Source organism: Peromyscus maniculatus, chromosome 6 (genome assembly GCF_049852395.1).
Source record: "Peromyscus maniculatus bairdii isolate BWxNUB_F1_BW_parent chromosome 6, HU_Pman_BW_mat_3.1, whole genome shotgun sequence".
Lineage (NCBI taxonomy): Eukaryota > Metazoa > Chordata > Mammalia > Rodentia > Cricetidae > Peromyscus > Peromyscus maniculatus.
Window position 1 is genome coordinate 77756120 of NC_134857.1, and position 17281 is coordinate 77773400.

A 17281-nucleotide genomic window follows, 5' to 3' on the forward strand; every position below is an offset into this window, starting at 1 on the left:
ACAGAGGAAGGGAACGTGGAACACCTGCTGGTTGAGATGCAGGTAACACAAAGTGTTGTGGGTAAGAATTCACTTCCGGACTTGAGAGGCAAATACCAGAGGAGGAACCCTGTCCCCAGGAGCCGCTTGAACTTCCCCCAGAGCAGAAACTCAGGTCCCTAACGACTTATGAATTCTAACATTGTGAGACCCGAGCTGTTGTAATTATTCTAATCACCTAAACAAAATCCTGGAGCTTTGTCTGCAACGTAACTTTGCATATATAATTTCACCTAAAGACACAGATTCTGATCCTCTAGTCAAGATCATAAAATGGGATTCCAAGGAAACAGCTGCAGTTTTGTATCCTCTAGGTATGTGAGCTTGAAAGTCATAAGAAACTGAGCAACAATCTGAAATATACAAGAGTTTCTGGACTCACCCTAACTGATGGACATGTAGAGAGCATTCTACTCCCCCCTAGATAAAATACTCCAAAATTACATCGAAAAATAGTGAGTTATCATACCAGAACTAGCCCTACCTAACATGATCATTGGTATTTAAAATCACTTGATCATAGTCAAAAGGTAATTCAGTGTAGATTAAAACAAAACAAGCTGGGGGTGGGGGGGGGAAGGTGGCACACACCTTTAATCCCAGCACTCAGGAGGCAGAGCCAGACGAATCTCTGTGAGTTTGAGGCCAGCCTGGGCTACCAAGTGAGTTCCAGGAAAGGCGCAAAGCTACACAGAGAAACCCTAGCTCAACACTGCCCCCCCCCAAAAAAAAACCCAACAACAAACAAAACAAAACAAAACAAAAAATCTTGAAGCCTAAAGTTTCAAAATAAAACTTAGAAGAAACATTACAATACATTTAGCATTTTATGATCCTTATGGTCATCTTCATCACAATTTGTAGTTAACAGTGGCTCCTTAGAAGGAAGCAAAATGGGGTGGAAGAAACTAACTGAAGATACATTATTTTATAGACTATGAATCATTTGAATTTAGACCAACGAATATTCAGGTATCAGCTTTAACTTTCTGGGTTTTTTTTTTTTTTCATTAAATATTTTCTTTAAAAAAATTTAGCTTAAAAAAACTGTATGTGCATGAATATTTTTCTTGCATGTATGTATATGCACAAAGGTATATGCACCACATATGTGTCTGGTGCATATACATGCAGGCAAGTTCAGAAGGGGGAGTTGGTTTCTCTGGACCTGAAACTTGCAGTTCCAGATGGTTATGAGCCATATAAGTGGTGGGAACTGAATCCATGTCCTCTATGTCTATGTAAGAGAAACAAGTACTCTTAACAGCTAGGTCATCTCTCCAGCCCTAAATGTCTTTTAAATTTGGAAAAGACCCCAGAAGTAAAGCCAAAGGCTGTGCCAGTTTAACATACCAGGTTCTACTTAGATCTAAGCCATAAAACTTGAAAGTAAAGGGAAATGTTTGTAACTTGCATGATGTACACATAGTGTGGGCAACTCAATATAGACAAAGGCTCAAATAGGGATATACAAATTAATGATGGTTATATCCGGGGACTGGAAATGAGTATGTTTTATGTGACCTTGGAATAATCTAGAGTTATCAGAGAGGAAGGATCCTCAATTGAGAAAAAGGCCTCCATAAAATCTGACTGAAGGCAAGCCTTGGGGCATTTTCTTAACTAGTGATTGATGTGTGAGGGCCCCGCCCATTGTGGGTGGAGCTGGCCCCAGGCTGGTAGTCCTGGATTCTGTAAAAAAGCAAGCCGAGCAAACCATGAGAAGCAAGTCAGGAAGCTGCACTCCTTCATGGCCTCTGCATCAGCTCCTGCCTCCAAGTTCCTGCCCTGTTTGAGTTCCTGTCCTGACTTCCTTCAGTGATGGACTACAATGTGGACATGTAAGCTGAAATACACCCTTTCCCCCCACCTTGTTTTTGGACATGGTGTTTCATCACAGCAACAGTAACCCTAACTAAGGCAGAAGACAAAGACATTTTCTGGGCCAGTAAAGATTTTCTCTGCCATGTCTTGAATGATGGGTACGTGGGTTTGTGCAGCTTCCAACACTCATGAAATCGAGCACTTTCAGAGTTGTAGATTTGATCTAAGTATATGGTACTAAAATAGATATGTAAAATGTAGATATGCATTGCCTAAATGCTTTTAATCTTTAGCAGAAAACAATCCCCACTTCAGCACAGAATAGCTTTAAAAACTGGGGAGATAAAACACAGTCTGGAAGACATTCTGTAAATGGCCCAATTGCAAATGAAAAAAAAGTCTTGTTCTTGTTTAATATGAAATTTAGAAAACACAGTTCCATGCACGTGCATCCCATGCATGTAAGACTGAAGTAATGTATGTGATTAAGGTGAGGCTGAAGATTTTTGTGATGGTTTAATATAGAATGATTACTTCTAAAACTTACTGAATGCACAAATAGAAAGCTTGAGAGTGGGTTTCTTATTGTGGAGTTATCACTGGGCTGTATCAGTAGTTTGTCCTGAGGAGAATGAATGATAACAACCTGGGTGTGGAGGCTCATGCCTACAATCTTAGCTTGGGGGAGATAGAGGCAAGAGGGTAGGGAATTCAAGGTAGTCCTCAGCTACACAGTGAGATGGAGGCTAGCCTTGACTACATTCAGACCGTATCTCTAAAAAAGAAAGAATAAAATGACCGGTGAGCACATTCACAAGCACTTAGTAACTTAGTGCTTACTGCTTAGGTAGCTAACATTAGGTGACGTCACTTACGTCTGGTCCTTAGATTCCTAATGGACAATATGAACTTTTAAAATACAACAGTTTTCAGACTTTAGTATCCCATCAGAATGAGGTGTGTATGTTTGGGGGGGGCGGGTATTAAAATACAGATTTATCCAATCTTGGACCTCCTAACAAATCCCCAGTCTTGTTCATGCTGCTATCTGAGAGCTGTATTTTAAAAGTCACTGAACTAGAACTACTAAGTTGGGTTCAGAAAAAAACTCAGTAAACATCCAAAGTTCTTGGGAGGCTGGAGAAATGGCTCTGTGTTAAGAGCACTGGCTGCTCTCAGAGAGGACCAGGTTCAGTTCCCAGCACCTACAGGGTGGCTCACAACCGTCTGTAACTTCAGTTCCAGAGGATCTGCTGCTTTCTTCTGATCTCCATGGGCACTGCACACGTGGTGCATAGATACACACATGCACATAAAAATAAAATAATTTTTGAAAGAGAAAAAAGGCCAGAAGTTATACAGATAGATAAATGAAAAAAAAAAATCTATCAAAGAGCTATTCACAACATTAATGTTGAATTTAAAAAACTATACCATAGTTGGAGATGGTGGCTCTTGCCAGCATATTATCCCAGCACTCATGAAGCTGGGGCAGGAAGATCAGAATGGCACTGCCAGCCTGTGCTTACACTGTGAGTTCCAGGTCAGTCCAGGCAACAGGGGGTGACCCTGTCTCAAAAAATCAGAAAGAAAAGGAAAAAAGGAAGGAGGACTATATTTCCATTGTGGTGGACAAGTATTGCTGTGGTGGCATTTTGTTGGTTGTTTTGTTGTTGGCACCACCCCTGTTTGGGTATCAGAGTCGAAGGAGTCTCTCTCAGAGCCCCCCACCACCACCACTTTTGTATCCACTGTATGGCAACAAAGCTATGTCTCACATCTAATTCGGGCTTGGGAGGGAGTTTCCAAGGGAAGGAGAGGTGGGAAACCCCCATGTTCCAAACCGGCTGTACTGGGTTTGATGCCCTAACTGTTCTAATTAATTAAAGCTCTTCCCGCCACAAAAATGGTTCAGGAATAGAAGATGAAACAAACAAACAAAAGAAGAACAAGATGATGAAATAAAGAGTGTTCAAGTAAAGCCGTTTAGGCTTAGTGCTAGCACACAAACTGGTACATGGTCTCTGTGTGCTGGAAACTAGAAACAGTGATGCTTTCCACTAATTAATGCAGTATTTGGGAACGTGGGCTTTAAAAGCAGGAGACTTCAGGTATATCTACAGATTGCAGTCATGCATTTTAGCAGAATCTGAGTTATGATAGTAAACATCAGAACCTTTTGCATTAAGTTGTTAAATAACTAGTTTCATAAATAAAACTTTGAGTATGTATTAAGTATGTAAGGCAGTCAACATGAATGTATGCAGACGATGTTTTCTCTGGCTTTGCTGAGCCCTCAGGCAGAGGTAATTAGAATAAATGCCTAACTAAATGGTACAGACACAATCTGGTGTGGGAGAAAAACACTGAGACCAGTGTGGACTGAGAACATTGGAGGAGGCAGGCGTAGCCTGTGAAACAGCTGTCAGAAAGGAAAGAAGATAGTATTATTCTAGGAAGTTGGGGTGAACACATTTTTGCCTATAAGTAAAGGAGAAAGTGGGGATTGCTGAGCATCCATGTGCATCTCTCTGCATCTAATCCTCTGCAGCTGTTCATGCACAGGTATTGAGGTCCAACTGTGTAACACACTGTCACGGAGGACCTTAGCAAGCAGCATTTAGTTACAGTATTTTGACCAAAGCAAAAGAATTTGGACATGATGTCATGCACTTGAGCAGAGAATCGAACAAAGAGAACTATTTTAGGAAACTGGGCTGTGCCACAGATGGAATACAAAGTCGGGAGTTTCTGGATGATTACAGGATGATCTGCTGAAGAGCCATCACAGCTATTTATATGTGTAGAGTAATAATTTCTGGTGTAGAAATGACAAGGGTATGGTAGATCTGAGAGTCACTGTAAGAGTGAACGGTGCTGGGCAGTGGTGGCGCACGCCTTTAATCCCAGCACTCGGGAGGCAGAGCCAGGCAGATCTCTGTGAGTTCGAGGCCAGCCTGGGCTACCAAGTGAGTCCCAGGAAAGGTGCAAAGCTACACAGAGAAACCCTGTCTCGAAAAACCAAAAAAAAAAAAAAAAAAAAAAAAAAAAAAAAAAAGTGAACGAAAGGGCTTGTTATATATGTATTAGATATGTGAGCCAATGAGCATGCATGTTGGTGGAAATTTCTGTACCACCAGCCACCTCCCAAATAACCACACAGAGACTTATTATTAATTATAAATACTTGGCCAGTAGCTTAGGCTTCTTACTAACCAGCTCTTAGAATTTAAATTAACCCATATTTATCAGTTCATGAACTTCCAAGTGGCTCATGGCTTGTTATCTCATTTTCTATACATCCTGCTCCTTCTGTGTCTGGCTAGTGACTCTGCCTTTCTTCTTCCCAGTGTTCTCTCAATCTCACTCTCCTGCCTAACCTCTTTCTGCCTATCTATTGGCCAGTTGGCTCTTAATTAAACCAGTGAGAGTAACACATGTTCACAGTGTACGAAAGGATTATTCCACAGCACATGCATTTATGAAGACAGGACCACTGCACTCCTGAACTCACGGCGAAAGACCTTCACAAGTTCAAGCCAGTCAATAGTCCAGCTGGAAAGGGGGAGGGGCCTGCCTCTTCCTGAGGGAGGGAAAGTCAGTTATCTTTAGGGGTGTGATCCCTGCTAGGTTGACCATGCTCCAGTAGTCATATGCATTTGGGTAGCACTGATTCTTGGCTCAGTGAGTTATATGAAAAAAAGACAAGGAGAAGAAATGTCATTGGGTGGGAGAAATGAGGATTTGGGAAGAATTGAAGGGGAGGAGTTCAGAATGGATATGATCAAAACACATTGTACACATGAAATTCTCAAAGAACGCATTAAAAAATAAACGGATGATAGAATCTTTTCATGCTGAAAGAAAATCTTGAAGTTATTTACCACAGGGAAGGCAGATTGCCATCTCCCTCTTATCTACAGTGCGCCGTATCCACATTTTCAGTTTCCACAGTTTTAGTGACCTATAGCCAGCTGTGGTCCAAAGTATTAAACGGAGCATTTCCAGAAAGAAATCGCTCCTACGCTAGAAACCGGCTTGCCTGCGTGTTCGGATGAACTCGGGTGCTGTCTCATGCTGTCCTGCTGGAATGAAAATCCGTCCTTTGCTAGTGCAGCCTTACTGTGTGCCGCCCTCTCGTTACCCTTGAGCTTCCTGTGCTCCGTGCTATGAGAAATAAGTTCCTCTTGTTTCTAGGCTACCGGGTAGGACATTTTGTTACAGCAGCCTAAATGGACTAAGACAGCACTCCTAAAATACTTAAAGAGTATCTTTCTAGATTACGTAAACAACCATCCAATGAATACACCAGTGTTTTCCCTTTTTGTCTCCACTTACTTAAATCCCTTTCATGCTTTATAGACCAAAATCTTTGCCGCCTACCCCAGTTCACAATGATTCCCCCTTTCTCTGTTGCCTTATATTTTCCCCGTTAAGGGATTTTCATCGGTGACAACTCTGAAGGACAAAGACTAACCCCCATACCTCTGGTGTTCCTCTGTCTTGACTATCGGTACCCTTGGCAGTCATGTAAATACTGCCGACAAAGCTGTATGGAATCCCCTAATTCGCTACCTCCTTTGCAGCTCCAAGTATCAAAGCTGTGGTTGCTTTAGCTGAGAACTCTTACTCCTGAGACTCGTGACTGATGAAGGTTATGGCTTGGAGACAGTAATGCTGGGTGAGGATTTGTAAACAAGCCTCCCGTCCGACATACATCAGCTTAGGAAGAGGAGCTGAAAAGCTGCTCTTAAAAAAAAAAAAAAGGAAAAAAAAATCCCCTTATATGAAGCTGTCTGGCGCTGCCTAAGCTATGCATCCCTGCAAGGTTTTCATTCTCCACCGTGAGCATTCAGAGCACATTCTTGCATTGACTTCCCCACCAGATCTCCCCATGGAAACACTGGAATGCTTGCTATTTTAGGAAATATGCCTGACTGCAAGCAGTGCTGTTTACATTAGTGCAAATGAGGCATGAATGTAAAGCCTTGAGGCTCTGCGGATCTGTGTGAGTGAGAAGGTCCTATTTGATTCGCCAGCACCCCTCCCCAACTCTGCTGCTCTGTGTCCACAATGAAATCACATGCTAATAAAATTTGCTTATCTGTTATTAGAGAAAATACAGGAAAAATACAAAGCGAGAATTCTTTCCGACCTTTGTTTCCAAGTATGCCATTTCCCCTGCTTCCACACCCCCTGGTTTGGGTTTCTTTTTAAAGCTTTGCCAAAAAAGAAAAAAAAAAACACATCTACTGTTCTGTAAGAAGGAATAGTATCAATAACTGGAGCGGCTACGGGTTTCCCTGTGACTCCGGCTCCCTTCACTGGGGAAGAGAAAAAAGCTCTGCTAACTCTCTTAACTTTCGCAACTGCCCAGAGCAAAACAGGTGGGCGAGGGGCAGCAGCCCCTGAGTACCCGAGCCACACTCTGTGGACCCGAGTGGACATCCAGAAGGACTAGAGGCGAACCTGGAGTGATGCCACAGTGACTTGACACATTTAGAGCATTTTAAAATCTTTGTCTAAAGTTAACAGATTATCCTATATATTGTACCGATATGTTTTCACTAAACGGATGCTGTGGGGCAGAAAGGAGAAACAGCTAAAAAGTTAGTAAAACTAATTGAGTCAAATAATAAGTTTCGGAACACCTGCTTTAACTTGTTGTAATGCACGTTATACTGGTCAATTGACACACACACAATTTAAGCTTGTTGAATAAGATCTCCGAGTGAGGAAGCCCTGCTTTGTCTCCTCTAAAACTCCCATCCTGGGCCAGGCTGGCCCTATCCCTCTGTAATGAGGAGAAGGAGAAACAGTAAACAGCTAAGGGTATTGCAAAGATTGTGTCTTGTGAACAGCTAGAAGAAAACCACAGCCGACAGAGGTGATTAGTGTTTATCCATTCAAAAAGCGCATCCCTAGAAAGATGCTCTGCTCTGTCTGGAGCCTTTGATCAGAAGCTCCAGCATGACTGAGCAAGCAGGGCTTTAACTTGACCCAAATCTAGACAGGTACAGGAACAGGGAGTCTCACCTGAGAAAATGACTCCCGAAGATTGGCCTGTAGGCACGTCTGTGGGGCATTTCCTTGGGTAATGGTTGATACTAGAGGGTCCAGCCTGCTGTGGTGGTGCTACCTGTGGACAAGTTGTCCTGGGAGGTAGAAGAAAGCAGGCTGAGCACGCCAGTGAACAACACTCCCCCAGGGCTTCTGCTTCAGTTCCTGACTCCAGATCTCTGCCTCACGTTTCTGCTTGACTTCCCTCAGTGAAGTTCTGAGAGTTGGAAGATGAAATAAACCCTCCCCTTCCCTGTCACATCTGGTCATAGTGTTTATCACAGAAATGGGTTTACGCCAGATGTTTCAAGTGCCAAACTAACTGGATGGTGTTTTGTCATCGATCGACTGCTTCTTTTAGTTCTTTTACTTACTATATACCTAGTAGATCCGTTCACTCAGAACTGGAAGCACAGCTGTGGCAGACCAGTCTTTGGATCAGTCAGAACACTGGACGGACTACAGGTTCTGAAGTGAAACTTCTACTCAGATTATATGCGATCCATCCTCTCATGCTGCCGTAATCACGTGAGAAATGCTCGTGAATGGGACCGGGGGTAAATGAGCATTTTTCGCTTGGACGGTTCGAACCTAGAGGTTCAGGATCTGTGTGCTCTCCTTTCCTCCAAGGGCCATATGCCAACTGTGGTGATATTGTGTTCCCCAAAATATCATGTACCTTAATAAACTTATCTGGGGTCAGAGAACAGAAAAGCCACTAGTTAGGTAGTGATAGCACACACCTTTAATCCTAGCATTCCAGAGATAGAAATCCCTCTGGATCTCTGTGAGTTCAAGGCCACATTGGAAAAAGCCAAGCATGGTGACACACGCCTTTAATCGCAGAAAGCCAGCCTTTAATCCCAGAGAGTGGTGGTAGAAAGCAGAAAGATATATAAGGCATGAGGACCAGAAACTAGAAGCATTTGGCTGGTTAAGCATGTGGCTGGTTAAGCTTCAGGCTTTCCAGCAGCAGTTCAGCTGAGAGCCATTGGGATGAGGACACAGAAGCTTCTAGTCGGAGGAAACAAGACCAGCTGAGAAGTTGACCAGGTGAGGTTAGCTGTGGCTTGTTCTGTCTCTCTGATCTACCAGCATGGACCCCAATAACTGGCCTCGGGTTTGATTTTATTAATAAGAACTTTTAAGATTCCTGCTACAGCCAACTGCAGTGGTTCCGATTGTGAAAACTGGAGAGAAGCGGAAAGGATGTAAACTCCAGCTCAGATCTCGAGCGCTTTCGTCACTCAGCATCAGCTGGAGATTATGGGATGGTTTTGCTGACGGTGAAGAGGGTTCTTTAGCTCCTGGAAATCAGGACTGAAAGTTTGGAAATGAAATTTTCCCTTCCTTTAGTGTGTGTTGCCATGGCAGACAGAGGTGTGAACATAATAACAATGGAATTAAGACATTGCTACTGTTAGCAGGCAGGAGGATGCCCATAGCACGGGCTTCAGGCGTCTTAAACGCAGTGTCGGCATATACCGAGAAGAGAGGAAATGTGATTATAACTATTTTCAATATCTTTTACTCCTATCTAATTCACAGAATTCACTTGGTGGAGCAGTTAATAGCCGTGGACAGCCATACCTTGTTCTCAAGAGGCTGTACCTCTGGGGATTACCTGCTCGCTGGGTAATCCTAGGGCATTCATTGGGGCTGCCTTTCTAAAATGCATACTATATGTTTTTTTTTTTATTTCTCTTGCTTTAAAAAAATTCTTCATTGCTCACAACATAAAGTCCTTATCTCAGTATTTATGGGCTTTTCCAATTGCATATTTCAGCATTCTCCCATACTTATCAAATGTTTGCTAGCAGCAATTACCCTTAATTCCTTAACTACCTTCCAAGCCGCTGTACACAGCTCCCTTGCCTAGAAAGATCACAGTGGTTAACTTTTCTCATTGCCCACAAAAGCGAGTCAGCAGAGGAAGGATTTCTTTTGGCTCATAGTTTCAAGGTGGAGAGGGTATGGAGACCAGAGTGACTCCTGCCCATAGCAATGGGGGTCCCTTTAGACAAGCAGTTTGTCTACATTTCAGTGGTATAGGAAGCAGGGAGAACTTGACCCAAGGGTAGGCTGAACTATAGCTGAAGGCCTGGTCCCATAGTGGCCTACTTCTACCAGTCAGGCCTTACATCTAGAACCTTCTAAAACAGTTCCACCAGTGGTAGACTGTGTGGGACAGGTGAAGTGCTGGGTGAATGTGTTCTGTTGATAGGAGCACAGACATGTCAAGGATACCAGTGCCTCAGGCTCATGGGAACGAAAGGCCTTCCCCTAGGCCAGGCTCAGGAGAATGGCAAGACCTTCCCCTGGTCCAAGTAGGGATGTTGATGGAAGGTTGACTTTTAGCTAAATCCAGTAGGTACTGAAACTATCCGCCACAGCTTCCTCACCCTGGATGACTGTAGCCTGAGACTGCTCTCCTACAGAGATTAGCTAACCCACGTCCTTGTTCAGGCTGTATACTGACTCAAATTCCAAAGGACTCAAATGTTCCACTGTCCATTGACAGTGGTATCCAAGCTGTGTGTAATCACCTGAAGCCAAACCTAGATTCTGTTGTAATTGTAAACAGAATGCTACTATAAATTCCATTTCCCATGAACTAAGTTACTAAGTGAATCAAAGGAAGGTTGTGTTTTTATTTGGCAAATTTGCCACTTTCTCATCACTTTAGGGCATAATCACTTGCTGCTTTTGAATTGCCAACATAGCAACCTAGGTCATGCTGCATCTGACGCTTTATCATTCACAGAGATGTTCATACAATAAAAGGTTTCTTTTAACTCTTTTCATATAATCTCATTAAAAATTTATATATGAAAATAAGCATTATTATATTCTAAGTTAAGTTCTGCATAGATAGATAGATAGATAGATAGATAGATAGATAGATAGATAGATAGATGCACAAATACAAACACACATATAATATCTACCTCACAGTTATTTTCAGGGTATAATTAAATCAAGTTACTATACAAAGTATTCTAAGTAGTACTTGCTAAGGGAATTCTACAATATGCGTTGATTTTATTACTAAGAAAAAAAACCATTGGATGTTCTTTGATGAATATTTTATAATTTATTTTTATTTTATGTGTATTAATTGTTTTTGTCCCCTAGAACTGGAGATACAAACAGTTGTGAGCCACCATGTGGTTGCTGGGAATTGAACTTGAGTCCTCTGGAAGAGCAGACAGTGCTCTTAACTGCTGAGCCATCTCTCCAGCCCTGATGATTATTTTAAAATACCCTGGGTTCATATGATTAAGAAATCCAACCAACTATCTCATTTTATATTATAATAATTGGAACCATTTATGTCTAAATGTACCCAAGATGTAGCAGAAAATGCCTCAATATTTCTTTTTGTTTAGTAAATAAACAGAAGAATCACTGTGACTAGTTTTTCCTGAACTATTCACACTGGTGTGTGTCCTGGGGAGCAAGAATGCAAACTGGCCACTCTAGAGTTCAGTCATCGTCTAGGTTGACAGATACAATTACAGAATTGTGACCATTAATGTCACCGAGGACTGATATATTTATTAATTTTACATTTTTGTTGTTTTGTAAAATGAAGGTGGTTACAATTTGAAAGAAGTTTGTAACAGATGACTCATTGACAATATTTTTATATATCTGCTTAGCCACTTTAAAGTTGTTACTATGGATAATTATAGTAGTTGTTATGATGTTTTGGACAGTATACAAGATACTTCACATTTATTATTTCTAACCTTCATAAGTGACTGAATACTGGGTATTTTTACAGAAGAGGAAACTATGTTTGTCCAGTGTTATTCATTTAGAGAATAGTGCCACTAAGATTCAAATTTCAAAATCCAAGCTGATTCTTTTCATTCTGCTTCCCTATTTACAAGCCAGGAGGCTTCACAACCCAATCAGCATAGAAAGAGCAAAATTCCTTCCCTGAACTTGGACTTGACTGATCCTTCTGTGTCTGTCACTTTTCTCATCACTGATAAAACACCTGAAAAGAAGCATCATAAGAGAGGTATGGTTTTGCTCAGAGTTTGAGCATATATAGAATCCATCACGGCAGGAAAGGCATGGCAGTGGCTAATGCTGTGATTATAGGCTCTCCCTTAACTCTAAGAGGAGCAGGAAGCAGAGCAAAATGGAAACAGAGTAAAGCTATAATCCCCAAGGCCTGTATCCCAGTGACACACTTAAAGTTTATATAACCTAAAACATACCACCGACTGGGTACCAAACGTTCAAACACATGAGCCTGTGAAGGATATCTCACATTAAACCATAACACCTTCCAGAAGTTAATATGAAGCACTTAAAGATTGCCAAGAGTATTTGAGATCTTACAGAAATCACTCTAACATTTCACTCTGTCTAGAAGCACGGACTGAACCCACCCTTTCATTCACAATATGAGCACACACTGGAGTAGACATTTACTAAAAGGCTCTGAGTCACTTTGGGTCATTTCAGAGCTGATAATACAAGAATAGTCTACATACACTGCCAGTCTTAATGGTTTTCCCATAGCTTTGAGTCATCAAAGGGAGAGAAGGAAATGAGCTATGGGGGGCTTCTTGTCCCCAACATGTAGGAGGACTTCCTTTCACAGGCCCCAGTGCTCATGAGTTCCATGGTGCCCTCTTCACTGTGCAGGAGGCATGGCCCACTCAGCTTTCAGGTGGTGAATGGGTCCTAAGGTGGCATCCAACCAAAGCAGCCCTGATTGACTGATCAGTGTACAGATGTATACTTGTTTGCTCTCAAAATGAATGTTCTATGAAAAAGTAGGGAAATACTGTATGATAGAATTAACAGCATGATATGATTGCGTTTCTAAGTATATATGTTGGGTGACAATAATAAACCTTATAGATACCAGGTAGTATTTCAAAAGCACATCAAGATAGTACACATTGTGGAATTTAATGTACTTTACCTGCAAATACTGATGCCATTTTGTTTTAGGTTGCTGTACTTAGCCTTGTTCTGAGCATTCCTTCAGAGATTTTGTCTTTTTGAAATAATAATCTTTTTGCTTTTAAAATCTGATGTGAAAACTGGTACCCAACCAGTCTCCATCACTAGTATTACAAACTACATTTATCCTCTTCAGTGTCACCAAAGAGGATGCAAATATTTATAGGTACTAAGTATAGCAGCATTTGTGTATCAGGAAATACAAAACAAGCTACGTGGGTGATTTTATTTCGGAATTTACCCAATAGTATTATGTCTTTCAAAATGCTTACTCAAGGATACGTATAATTTTTCCTGAAGCTGCTGGAGTAATGCTGTAGAATGTTAGCCTGACAGGCTTTAGAGACTGTTTGGGGCTCATCTTCTAATTTTATATTGATAGGAAAGGAAAAGTGGCGTATCTATGTCACATAGCTCATAAACAGTTAAATCAGAAAGCCAGATCTTCTTTGTAGTCAAGAGGTTTTTTTCTCCCCTAATCAAAGTATACATAAAATACTTTTCAGAGTCATTGTGGCTTCAGCACCTATTGAAAAATTCCATCTACTTTCCTCTGTTGCTTACAGATCTTACCCTCTAGTATTTATGCTATGGATAGATAAGGCTGGAAAACACTTTTAGTCACCACTCTTTTTTTCTTTTTGGTTTTTTGAGACTGGGCTTCTCTGTGTAATCGCCCTAGCTATCCTGGAACTCACTCTGTAGACCAGGCTGGCCTTGAACTTATAGAGATCCACTTGTCTCTACCTGCCAAGTACCGGGATTACAGGCATGTACCACCACTGCCTGGCCTACTCCTCACTCTTTTATCAAGACTCCAGAATTTGTTTATGTGAAACAATACATTAAACCATACATCTGAGGGGCTCCTTTGCTTCCCCTCATTTTCAAGTTTACATTTATTTGAAATTACTCTTCCCCAATGTATTTTAGGATTATGTACTATGCAGTGTCACTCTGCACTTAGCCCATGTTCCAATACCAAAAATTCAAACAGCAAATTATATAATAGTTCTAGGTAATAGAGTGATTAGGGGAATTCTTAGGTTTCCCTAAGTTTAACACAATAACCACACTTTAAGTTTGTAAGGTTTAACGTGTAACTTCAAATACAACATGTTTTATAGAAATCTACAAGTTTGTTTTTTTTTGTCATCTTGGGCTGTAGGATGGAACTCTTGCCTGTGCTCTGTGTCAGCTATAATCGGGAGAAGGTGATCTGCACTGGTAATCATAATATTCATATCTGTCATCCCTATGTGTCATCGTATCCTCTATCACAGTGAGGCTCCTAATGTCTACCCCTGCCACTACCTCCACCACTGCTAAGGGTTAGTCTGCCTATGTAAATGCCTGGGGTAGACCTGTGCTTTCTTGGTGAGAGAATAGTCCACATGAATTCTTCTGCTCTGCATCCCTATTCCGTATGCCCTTTCTATAGCTTCCTTAGAGTCATCTATCCTCTCTAAGTACACAAAAGCAAAACCACATGATAGCCTAGTGCATGGATCATAAACCACATTGACACTGCTCAGTCATCCATATTGGGACAATACTTCCTGATGATGCAGACACAACACAGAGTCTTGGCCAACTACCCCCAGGCAATGGTTGGGATCTGGATTTGGCCCGCTGCCAGATGTCTTCTGTAATTAGATGGAGAGTGACTCAGGCTCCTTTGCCTTGGATATGCTGGTGTTTAGGACCCACTTCAGATCATGTTCTAGGCAAATGGTACCTTGATTGAGTATAGCATCCGTGAGAATGCCTCCTTGACCTAGACTTGGGCTTTGATCTTTATGAAGAATGGGATTCAGAGTATTCGGAGACCCTCCATGAACTACAAGATTCTGACCTGCTCTTTGCTTTTACTTATCAGGAGTTTCCATTGGAGATTGTGACTGAGAGACTCTACGCCCTCTAAGATGTCCTCTATATCACTCACCTCAGCCAAGTGCTGCCCAGAACTAGATGAAGGACAAGTCTGGGCTTGAGAGCTGAGGGCCTAGTCACCCCAGGTCTGGACTGTGGGGAGGAAGAAAATGATGAGAGTGCTGTGCTCCACATGCACTAGCTTGCAGGCTCCAGCAAAATGCACATTTTGTTTTGTCTAAAAACAACATAGAAATTGGAAAATGTCTAGAAATTGTGTTGCTTAAGCATAGATACATTCTGGGGCTCACTTAGAAAATGTGGCTTTAGTAAGTTGAAAGTCAAGTGGAGGAAGGGCACTCGGACTGTGGTTACTTTCAAGAACAACAATGTAGTTGATACTATCATCATTTTCTCCACAGTAGAAGCGCAGGCTCTCCAATATCAAAACCACATTCTATGTTGTAGGGAGCTAGAAACCATTCGGCATTGCTGGGAGAACTGTTGTGGAATAATCTTTTTGTACACTGTGAAGATTGCTCACTCAGATTGATTTAATAAAAAGCTGAAAAGCTAATAGCTAGGCAGGATTGGGGAGGCAGAGAGAACACTGGGAAGAAGACGGGTAGAGATATGGCGAGTGCCAGCCAGATGTGAAATGAGTTGGACACACAAAATGGGATAGAGGTTGTGGGAGTCTGCTGGGAGACCAGCTCCAACCAGCTCCCACCTATCAAAGGGTTCTTGGGTAGAGGAGAGAGGAACGAGAAAATATCAAATAGAAAGATAGATGATGAGGAGAAAGACAGAGACATAGGATAGTTTCAGGAGGGCCTGGGTCAATACCCAACAGCCCCTTTGTTTATTCAAAAGGGCTTTTTATAATATGCCAAGGAAAGAGGCAAAAGACTCCCCCTTGCAAGATCAAAGCATACCATACAGCCAAGTGTAGACCCTTCCAAACACCTGGTAAATATGCCCGTGGTCAAATCATCCCATTATGCAGCCCTGCTAGGTAAAACAGGCTCAGATTCTCTGACCCTGAGTAATTTGAGCTCTCACAAGAGGTAAAAGCCACATGGTAGAAAATAAATTAATAAAAATATGGATTAATTTAAGTTATAGGAACTAGTTAGAAACAAGCCTAAGCTATCAGCTGAGCATTTATAAGTAATAACAAGTCTTCGTGTTATGATTTGGAAGCTGGCAGGAGTGACAGAAAAAAAAATCTGCCTACAAATGGCACCCAACCTGGGCCATGTACAACCACATAAAGCCTCAGAAAGTTTAAAAAAAAAAAATGGAATACAGAGTCAAATGCAGCTTCCTGGCAGTCTCTCAGGTAGGCTTGGTGCTAGTGGCAAACAGAGGCAGGGGTCTTTTAAGAGGTCCTGCTACTGAGCACTTATGTGAGATTTGTGCACAGCTGGTGGTGTGCTACTTGGTAGCATGAGTTGAGGTAGAAACGCTACAGCCATGTGGACCCAGAAACTTCCTGGAGCTGGAGCAATAAATGTGGCACCTGCTGGTACCTCCACCATGAGGCTAGACTCTCAGGGAACCAAGGTGGGTGGAGCCAGCCACCAGCACACCATGAGCTAAGCTGCACAGTGGTTTAAGTTTTGCTCATGCAGACAGAAAAGGTTACAGATACACAGTAAAATAGATTCAGATAAAAAACCAAAAACAAAAAACCTCTAAACAGGTTACACTGTGTTTAAAAATGTACTTAAGAAAAAAAAAAAGAAAAAGGGAATAAACAGTCATAAAAATAGTTTAAAAATAATAAAGTCTTTAAAGAAAAAGTAATGTAAAGGAAAAAGCCACATAAAGTTGGAAAGTACACAGGAAGTCTGGATCCTGTATGTTATTGTGTTGTCTTTAATTTTTTTGATTGCAGATGAGCAAAGAATAACTGCTGAGGGACATTGGATTATAAAAACTACTAAATTAAAGCAACCTATATATTTTTAAAATGTCTTAAACTTCAAAATGAAAGCAAAAAATATATGTTACTTCAGTGAAGAGGTTATATTTTTGTTTCCACAGGGGGAAAAAAGGCTGTGGATTTGTTCAAGGTTAAAGAGGACCAGATTTAATTGGGGAAGAACACCTGAAAATCCCAGCTACAGACATAAAGAAAACAAAACCTAAAAAAAAAAAAAAAAAAAAAAAAAAAAACAAAACTACAAGACAGATCAAGAGGACCAGACGCCAATGAAAATGGGTGGGCCAGGTGATCAACCTCTCAGAGTGTCTCTGTTGCAGTTTCCTCAGAGTTCTTAATCCAGAACAGCTTCAAGGCTGCTGGCTGAGATGGTCCAGCCAGGACTTCAGATAAGCCTTGCACTTTCCCATTTCACAGAGCCTGGACAACAAATAATACAGCTAACTCTCTCAGGACTTGACCATTATCCCAATTTTCCCAGGGTCTTCTAAAGATGCCAGTGCCACAAGACAACAGAAATCAATCTAGAAAATATAACACCCACATTCC

The 17281-nt window shown here is 41.5% G+C and overlaps 1 protein-coding gene and 1 pseudogene across 2 annotated transcripts in view; both read right to left on the bottom strand.

Annotated features, from left to right (window-relative positions):
• The window catches only part of Pde4dip (phosphodiesterase 4D interacting protein), a 199746-nt gene that overhangs the window by 70998 nt on the left and 111467 nt on the right, over positions 1–17281 (bottom strand). The window lies entirely within an intron of this gene.
• LOC102920118 (transformer-2 protein homolog alpha pseudogene) lies at positions 13983–16325 on the bottom strand (annotated as a pseudogene).